Genomic DNA, 10,092 nt, shown 5'->3' with positions numbered 1-10,092 from the left:
TTCTTTTATTATTCTTCTTTTCACATCAACATTTGCTTTTTTTCTATTAATTTTAGAAATTTGTATATTTTACCAATTTTTGATTTTATAATAAATAATTTATACTCGTAGCACGTCTTCCTTTTCTTTTCTGTTATTCCCTTTTAGTTTGTTTTATGGGTTACACACATTGTATATTAAAGTTTAACTTAAATTGAAGGGGGGGGAAAGAAAAAAAAATCTAATTTATATATATAAACTAAATGTGATGCTCTTTTTATATAAAAAAAATGAGGAACACCTGTATATTATTTTTTTTTTTTAATAATTGAGTTTTTTTTTTTACCCAACAATGACCTAAAGTTGTGACAATAATATAATAATATATATAAGCGGCGAAATAAATTTTAAATAAAGTAAATTATTAGTTCTTACGCGTATTTTTATTTCAAAAAAATTGATAGTTTGACAATATTCTAAATAACATTAACTACCCTATTATTCATTTTATCATTATATTTTTATTATTTAAATTTTCGATATAGGTGTTAGTTTTGTAATATTTGTGGTCGTCATTGAGGTTCGCGTTTTACATATGAGTGTCCACATCTTACGGTTTCGCCGTGTACTGTTTTCCCCTCGTGTTTCGTCCCGCGCTCCCGTTTGACATTCAGTCATTAGTTTTATTACCGCGCGCGTGTTACTTTTCGATTGTGCTTGTGTTTTAATTGTTTTTTTTAATATTGTTATTGTTTATCCTTTTCTTATTTTAAAATTTTTTGGTGTGGTATTTTGTGTATAATTTTTTTTATGTGCGTGTCTGTGTTTTTTTTTATATTGTGTTTTTGTTTATTTATTGAAGGATATGAAGAAAAAAAATCTTGGATTCTTTTTGGTATGTTATATATTTTTAAATATTTTTCCTTCCCTTTTGTTCTATCTAGGTATTTAATCCTTTTTTTTTATTTACTTATTATTTTTTTTTATTAAATCTTCAAATTGGAAAAAAAAATTTTTCTTTCTGTTCTGCCTAGCGAGTGCGCGTGTCATATTGCACGTGTTTTCGCTGAGTCAATGTTTTGACTTGTCGTCTTTTAATCTTTTATTTACCTGTATTAATATTTTAATATTTTTCGTATTACTTTTTTTTATGTATTGTTTGATTTGGAAAGAATTTAATAGCCCTTTTTTTATTGTATTGTAATTATGATGGCAAATAATTTTGTTTTTTAAAACAATATTCTTATTAAAATTATAGTGGTTTTCTTTTTTTTTCATTAAAAAAAATTTTAATTTACTGTAACCCTCCTTTGTTTTTTTTTTTTTATATTATAATTTTTTTTTATATTACCCCAAATTGTATTTTGACTATTAATTGTAAGAGTATGTTGTATTTATTTTCCTTTAATAATTATGCTTTTGTTATTTAATTTAATCCCCTTTTTTTTAATATTTTAAGTATATATATTTTTTTAAATTGTTCACTTTTGTTGTGGGCTTTGGTAAGTTTTTTTTTGTAAAATTTCGTTTGTTTTATACATATATTTTTTTTTTTAGGAATAGCGTTGGGATTTTTCTTTTAACTTTCTGGAAAAAAAAATTCTTCCCTTTTCCTTTTTTTTAGGTGAGTTTTCTTTTCATGTTCTTTTTATTGTTTTATTTCTTTAATACTTTTTCTAAATAAAACCCTTTTTGTAGGTAACATTTTTGCAGTATTTGGCGATTGGTTTGTTCTCATGTTCTTGTCATTAAAGGTAAGTTATCTTTTCGTGTTATTTTTATTGTTTTATTTATTTAGTAATTTTTTCTAAATAAAGCCCTTTTTGTACATAAACTTTTGCAGTTTTTGGTGATTGGTTTGTTCTCATATTAATGTCATTAAAGGTAAGTTATCTTTTCATGTTATTTTTATTGTTTTATTTATTTAGTAATTTTTTCTAAATAAAGCCCTTTTTGCAGGTAAACATTTGCAGTATTTGGCCGTTGACTTGTTCTTGTTTTCGTATCATTGAAGGTGAGTTATCTTTTCATGTTGTTTTTATTCTTTTACTTCTTTAGTAATTTTTTTCTAAATAATGCCCTTTTTGTAGGTGGACCATATAGGATTTAATGGGCCAAATGTATCTTGGGTGCCAACTTTTTTTACTTTTCATCGTGACTGCTGAGATTGAGGATCAAATTTTCTATACGGCTTACCTATTTTTAGACCGTTGTACCTATTAGGGGTACTTCCGTCTTCGCTGATTTTTTTTAGGCTGCTAATCGATACCATCTACTTATGTATTCATGATACAGTATTGTTGTACGTGTATATTTAAGTACATGTGTTTTTCGATTAGTTTAACTTATGGGATATTTAAATATATATTTTCTCTTTTTTTTTTTAAATTTTAGTTTCGCGTTATTTTGAATTTTTCTTCTTCCCTATTTTTTTTTTTTAATGTATATCTATATCTTGTTTTATTACTCCTCTCGATTTATTCTTTGTGTAGGTAATTTTTGTTTCCTTTGAGGGATTTTCAAGGCTCGAATTTCTTTCCGTTTCGTTGTTTGTAGCGTTTATGTTCTGGACGGTACTTATTAGAGAAGGTATTTCATAATTTTCTTCCATGATTTTTGTTGATTTCTTCTTTCTTTTGGGCGTTTTGTTGTTGTTATGAATGAGTTTTTTTTTTATACAAATTATTATTTCACTTATTACTATGATTATACTTAGTGTAATGCACATTGCTAATGTATAATTTGAATAATGATTGTGTTCTAATTGTCCTAGTGTGTGCAGGCTTTGTGTTTTCAATTCTTTTTCCAGTTCTTTTAGTGTTTCATCTGTTTCCATTTTTCTCCAATACGGGTGTAGTTTATCGTTTTCGTCGTTGATTTTTTGTAAATTTAATTTCTTTGTTATGGGTGATATGTATTCTAGTTTCAGTTCTAATTTTGGTTTATATGTATATTGGTGCGGATTTTCTTTTATTGCTAAAATTGACAACTGTACTGCGTCAATTGTTAGTGTACATTTTGTACTTATGTGAATTATTCCTATTCCTCTTATTTGGTAGGTTTCAGGTTCCTTGTCTTTACATTTCAGATATAGTGTTTCATTCTTCACTAGAGAATAAAGCCAACTTCCAGTAGTTGTTAGTGGTTCCCATAGTGGTTGTTGGTCCTTAGTTATTCGTACGTCGCAATTTCTTAGGGTTTCGTTTGTGGGGTTTCTTCTTAATTCTGGTTCACAGCTAGGTGTTAAAAGTATATCATATGCCCCGTATTTGTGGTGACAAATATATTGTTCATTAGTTAGATAGCAATTGGATAATTGTTCTTCTGTCAAATAAAAATAAAATCTTTCGTTGGCTGTTATAGCTAAATATCTGGAATGCGGTAGTATGTATGCTCAATTGCTATTATTTTTTTTGTCCTGTTTGACTGGTAGTTCATGCATCCTGTAGAGTATATAAACTTTTTCTTCCACTAAAGGTATGTCTAACAATAGAATTAAATTATTTGTGTCTATTTGTAATTTTATTTCCGCTATTTTACTGATTGTTGTTGTACTTATTTCGTCTATAGGCATGGGAAATTCTTGGTCCTTTAAATATTTTTTTGCTTCCGTTGCTATTGTTATCAATTGTTCGTCTGATAACAATTCTGAAGAAAGATGTCCTTCTTTTGCTTCTTTTAAGATTTCTAAAGTATGATCTAAATTGTGCTCATAAGTATCTATTTGTCTAGTCAATCGTATTATATGTTCTCTTAAATTTCCTGTGTATTCTATTCGACTAGTTTGATTTTTTAAATCTAGTATTTCTCTTTCAGTTTTTATTAATTCCTTTCTTGACTGTTGCGATGAGTTATGTTGTTCTTCTGCCATATCGTAGAGCGTATGCAATTCTGCTCTTACTACATGTGTCTGTTCTCCTACCAAATGTGAAATATTCCTTTGAGCCTCATTTAGATCCCTTATTATTTCTTTATAATTTTCCCCTTCGTCATAAGTAAGTAAACCTATAGTTGGTCCGATTATTTTTCCTAATACACTTATTAATGGTGCATTTCTTTTACTTATTTTTCTGTTTTTTTTATTCCTTTTTTCTATTCTTTTGTGTCTTCTTAAATCTCCGATGATTTTCTCCAGGTTTTTCCATTTTAACTTTATTATTGCTACCCTACTTTTTATTGTTTCATGTGATACGAATTGTTCGCAATTATACCCTAAAATCTGTTTACACGCCTTTTCTGTAGCATTTAAACCCTCGTCTAACTCCTTGAAGTGTAACTTAAAATTTTCCATATTTAGTATCACTGCTGTTCTCCAGGAACCTGCTACTCTACGTATTGCGGGCATTCTTTCAAAGTATATGCCTATACCTTTATTCATTGTTATTATGCTAATGTCTTCATTGTCGATTTCTGCATAAGTTATTTCGATTATCCATACGGTTAGTATTAGTATTCCTATTGCGTAGTTCATTTTTCTCTAAACATAAATTATAACGTGTTTCTTAGTTAATACTATTTTAATAATTCTTTCGTGTATTATTCTATTGCTAATTTAGCTAATTTATCTGCCTCCTCATTTCCGGTTATTCCACTATGACCCGGTTCATATATTAATTCTACTGTTATTCCTTTTATCATTTTTTTCATTTCTTTGAAATCATTTTTATTAAGAACATCCCGTTTACGACTAGTTTTCCAACCATTTTTTTCCCATTTTGGTACCCAATTTGTTAGTCTTTCTATCGCAAACTTAGAGTCTGTATGTACTCTAATTTTTTTATAACCTAGCAATTTTATTATTTCGATAGCTCTCATAATGGCTTCGATTTCTGCGCTGTTATTAGTTTGTTTTTTACTTGCTCTTTCGCTAACGTTTAGAGAGTGCTTATGGTTAAACCATATACCTATGCCAGCTTTAGCGAGTGGTTTGCCATTTGCTTTGCAGGCACCGTCGGTATAAACATTAATAAAATCTTCTTCATCTTTTATGAATTCTTTAGTATTATTTTGTCATAAAAAAGCTCTTTTTACTTGATCCTTATGTTTGCGAAATCTTTTTTTTTCGGCATCGCTTAGAATCAAGTTGTTTTTTTCTGTTATTTCTTCTACTCTGTATGGTCCGTGGTAATATGGAGAGAATTTTCCCGCTCTGACTTCCTCTTTCACATCTACGAAATCTCCTACTTTTATGTTTAGGGGTGTCGTTTTATTATCGTAACTTTCTTTTACCTTTTCTTTTCTCTGTATGATGTTTTTGGCTACTATTCTTCTAATTTCAATCAATCTTGTTACTAACTCTCTTATGTATGATTCATAAGATTCTAATTTTTCTGGTGTTGGAAAGATTGATGGTGTTCTCGCTATTTTTCCGAATATTACTTCGTATGGTGTAAACTTAGTAGCTTCGTGTACAGACGTATTATACGCAAACATTGCATAAGGGAGGAGTCTGTCCCAGTCATCTTTTGTTTTAGCATAGTGTCTTAGGAATTCTGCTAACACTGCATGACTGCGCTCTAATCCTCCATTTGTTTGGGGCCTGTAGGCTGTTGTTGTGACTTGTGATAACTTGAATATTTTTGCCAATTTTCTTACGAGGTTACTTGTAAATGACCTGCCTTGATCAGTGAGTATACATTTTGGTGCTCCGTATACTGAGAATAAATTAGTGGCTATTGCATGTGCTATTGTAGTAGCGCTAATATCAGGTATTGCTACGAAAATACTATATTTGCTGAGCTGATCTTGCATTGTTAAAAGGTGAAAGTTGCCATTCGCTGTAGTTGGTAATTTTCCAACAGTGTCAAGAGATACTCTTTCCCATGCATCTAGAGGTGTATCTGTTATTATCATGTTTTCTCTATTTTGATTTCTTACTATTTTCTTTTGTGCACAGCTTCTACATTTTCTTATATACTCTGTTATATCTTGTCTTAATCCTGGCCACGTATATTTTTCTCTAATCCTGTGATAAGTTTTATTTACTCCTTTGTGGCCCGCCATTAGACTATCATGATATGCAGCAATTATTTTCGTCCTGTATTCCTCTGGAGGTATCACTATCTCTCCAAAGCACACTTGGATTTGTATATCATCTCTAAATAAAATTTCTACTATTTTATTGATCCATGTTGGTTCGAACTCATCTAGTGTTACTGTGTGTCGTGGAATTCGAATTGATTTGACGTTTTCTCTCAATAATACTTTTCTGAGATTCAATAGTACTTCTCTTAAATCTTCCTCGTTTATTACTTCATCATATTCTGTTTTTATTATTACTGTAAAAGTCTTGTATTTACTTCTAGGTGTGACTAAAATTTGTCCTTTTTTTGGTTTTTTGCTTTTCATTTCCTTTATGTCTATTGCTCCTATGGCCGAGATTAATTTATTCACAGGATCATTGAGTTCTAGATCTGCCGACATGAAGTGTACGTAATTTCCCCATGTTTCTGTTAGAGATTCCCTTCTATATTCCAATTTTTCTAACCTGTCTAAATTGGGTTTAATTATTTTATCCTCATATCTTTTTACTACTAGTTGTTGGACGTCTATGTATGGCATTGTAATGCCTAGGCCTAACCCTCTAGTAGATTTAATTTCACTTTCTTCGTTTTGTGAAATTTTTGTTTGCTCGATTAACTTTCTTGGTTTAATTCGTGTTTTTAATCTTTCTGGGTATAATTCCGCCTCTTCTACTTCTTCCGTTATTACGTTATGAATGTACGGGGTGGATCTAGCATTAGGTTGTTGTTGATGAAGCGGGGTATCAAAGGTTACCGACTTCTTAATTCTTTCAGTAAATTTTTGTGGTTCTTCCTTCCGACCTTTTTCTTCTTCCTGAATTGTTGTTTTTTCTAAATCTTTATTTAACTCTCGTAACTCTGCAATTATTTCATCTATTGTCCTAACTTGTTCTTGTGGTTCTTCTTCGATTTCTGCTTCCTCTGGTCTTTCTGTTATTTCATCATCCCAAAAATACGACTGGTGCTCTGCAATACTCATATCGTACCGCTTTATAGATTCCCTTATTTCTTCTAACATTTCTTTTTCTATTACTTTATTGTCTTCTCTTGTTGCTATGGGCCGCTCGTCGCTATCTTCCACTACCGTTTTCTTTTTGAAACTACCTATAGCTCTTCCTCGTTTTCCTTGCTCTCTAGCATTGCTTGTTTTTTTAAGTTCTACTGTTGAATCTGATTTAGCCCTTTCCCTCAGTTTTTTAGTTTGCTTACTCAATATGTTTTTGTCCTTGTTTGAGCCAGCTGCGCTACTTATAGGGAAAGCTCTTTTTCCTGCTTCTAATTCCTTTTCATCTTCGTCTGAATTTAAAGTCTCATCGCTAGAGCTTGTTTCTGAATTCTCTGACCCTTCTTCTGTACTTTCATCTTCTTTAATTGGATTTTCCGATAGCCCTGGTAGCCACCTATTAATTTTTCCTGGTTTGCACTCAAATTCGTATTGGTAATCTTGTAGACGTAACAACCATTTTGTCATTCGAGTCGTAGGTTTATTTGCGTTATTTATTATTTTTAAGGGCTCATGATCGCAAGAAAGTTTGAATTTGGTTCCATACAAAAAAGGTCTAAAATGATATACTGCACTTAATACTGATAAACACTCTTTTTGTGTAGTTTCATAATTTATTTCCGCTCCTACTAAAGTTTTTGAAAAATAACCTACAGGTAAATCAATTCCATCTTTTTCTTGTGTTAAGACTGCACTGACAGCATGGTCTGAAGCATCGGTTGTTACCTTGAATGTTTTCGAAAATTCTGGATGTTGTAATATAGGATTTTCGCAAAGTGCTCTTTTTAGTTTTTTGAAACTTCTTTTTTCGTCTTTTCCCCAATGGAATTGTTGTATAAAGGTATAAAGATTTTGCTATTTTAGCGTAATCTTTTATAAATTTTCTATAATAACCTGTAATTCCTAAGAAACCTTTCACAGCTTTTGCTTTGCTTGGTGTTGGAAATTCTTTTATTGCTTTGATTTTTTTAGGATCTGCTTTAATTCCTTCTGCACTTACAACATGTCCTAAATAAGCCACCTCTTTTCTCAGAAATTCGCATTTTTCAGGTTGTAGTGCTAGCTTTGCCTTTCTTAATCTTTCCATTAATCGAATTATAGTTTTGTCATGTTCTTCGAGGGTTTGTGAAAAAACTATAATGTCATCTAAATAAACAAATAGTTCTGCTCCTTGTAGACCTAGCAAAACATTGTCCATTAATCTTTGAAATGTAGCTGCTGCATTTTTTATTCCCATATGCATTCTTTTATATTGATAATGCCCTCTTCCTGATGAAAAAACAGTTTTGTGTTGATCTTCTTCTGCTGTCCCAATTTGGTGATACCCCACTGCTAGATCAAAAACTGAAAAGTACTGCGCATTTCCTAACCTTTCCAAGATTGAATTTACCAGGGGTATTGGGTAACACTCCCCCACCATCTTCTCATTTAGTGCCCTGAAATCCATTACTAATCTTCATTTTTTGTTGCCTTGTGCATCTGCTTTTTTTGGAACTATTAGAACTGGAGAGTTGTAATTTGATTTAGAGTTTATTATTAAGTCATCTCCATACATTTTTGTTTTATGAGTTGTTTTCCGGCTTGTTCGTACTCTGGAGGCTGTCGATATTGTTTACATTTTACAGGATTTTCATCGGATGTAGGAATGTAATGTTTAACTAGTGGTGTAACTGGTAATTTATCTCCTGGTAATAAAAATCTATCTTGTCCTAATTTGACCCATTTTTCTACATATTGTTTTTCTTCCGGATTTAAGTAATCTACTTCCATCTTTTCTAGTATTAATTTAGTGCGATTTTCTGCTTCTGAATTTTCTGTTTTGCTATTAGATTTGACATACTCAAAAGCAAATAATTCTTGGGGTGTAACTGATATTTTGATATCTTTATCCGTAGTGTTAATTGCCATTATTTTACATTTATTCCCCTTTTGTTTGACTAAAGCTTCTCCTAAATAAACCCCCTCCCTTGTTTCTATTCTGGTCAAATAACCTTCTTTTAGATCAGTACTTTGTAACGGTATTTCTACTATCTGACGCGACCTGGCTTTGATTCTTAATAAACGCGGTACTTGTTTTACTTCGCCTTTCATTTCATTATTTGCTGTTTTTGACTCGATGTCGATAAAAGGTATTGGTTCCGTAGGTTTTGATTGAGTGACTATCATGTTATAAAAAAAATCTAATTTTGCTCTTTCTTCTCTTAAATAGGGTCTGCCTAAAACTCCATCTGCTGCTATGGGAAAATCGTCCTCTACCACATGAAAAGTGTGTTTGTTTTGCAAAATTATTATATCTATTGTTCCAATAGTATATACTTTATCAAAAGTGATACCTGTTATATGAGATTTTTCATTTACATTTACTATGGCTTCACCTTTCAATGCTGAACCTTTAATTACATTGATATCTGCTCCAGTATCAATAAAAAATTTTGTTTTTTTCTTAATTAATTGATCCCCTTCTAATTCTGTTGCTGGAGATTCTTCTAAAAATTCATTCATCGTGTAGATTGTGTATTCTCTCGATTTCTGACATTGGTTGGGCACGTTTGATGGCTCAAGTTCGGCGCCGCGCCTTCCCGACGAACTTGGCTCCAGTTTAAAGTTCTCGATTCGTTTCCTCTTTCATTCTGTCTAAATCCGCTTTGATGAAAATTTTGAAATCCATTATTATGGTATTGACCTTGATATTGTCCTCTCCAATTTTCTCTGTTTCTATCGTTAAAGTTTTGACTACCATTTCTATTAAAATCCGGTCGGAATCTGTTAGGTGCAGGGTTGTAATTATTAAATCTGTCATTAAAAGTTCTACCGTTTCCTACATTCCTATATCTTTGTTGAAAATTTTGTACTGGCATATTAAAATTGCCCTGATTGTTATAATTGTGATAATTTCTGTCTCTATTCTCTTGATATCTGTTTGGGTTTTGTCTATACTTCTCTCCATTGTGATTAGCGCGATAGTAAGTGTAACCATTTTTACTTGATCTGTTGTTTTTTTCTTGCGCTCGTTTAGCATATACTATTGCTTCTTCTAAGTTCTGAGGGTCTTTATCATCCACCTTAGATGAGATTTCATCGGGTAAC

General features: G+C 31.3%; 1 protein-coding gene across 3 annotated transcripts in view; it reads left to right on the top strand.

The window, feature by feature from the left end:
* Positions 1–674: 674 nt before the first annotated feature.
* LOC127278518 (uncharacterized) overlaps positions 675–10,092 on the top strand; it is a 44,644-nt gene continuing 35,226 nt past the window's right edge. For 2 of the 3 annotated variants that reach the window (XM_051300257.1, XM_051300255.1), the window contains exons 1-6: positions 675–874; positions 1,537–1,603; positions 1,678–1,733; positions 1,823–1,863; positions 1,939–1,993; positions 2,070–2,281. The gene's annotated coding sequence lies outside the window, so the exon portion shown is untranslated. The remainder of the gene's footprint in view (positions 875–1,536; positions 1,604–1,677; positions 1,734–1,822; positions 1,864–1,938; positions 1,994–2,069; positions 2,282–10,092) is intronic. The other variant, XM_051300258.1, reaches the window with a different exon arrangement.

This window comes from Leptopilina boulardi, unplaced genomic scaffold (genome assembly GCF_019393585.1).
Source record: "Leptopilina boulardi isolate dan_hultmark-lab unplaced genomic scaffold, ZJU_Lbou_2.1 LbouV2_204, whole genome shotgun sequence".
NCBI classification, from domain to species: Eukaryota; Metazoa; Arthropoda; class Insecta; order Hymenoptera; family Figitidae; genus Leptopilina; species Leptopilina boulardi.
Note: the sequence above shows the minus strand (reverse complement) of the source record. Positions and strands in the feature narration are given on the sequence as shown.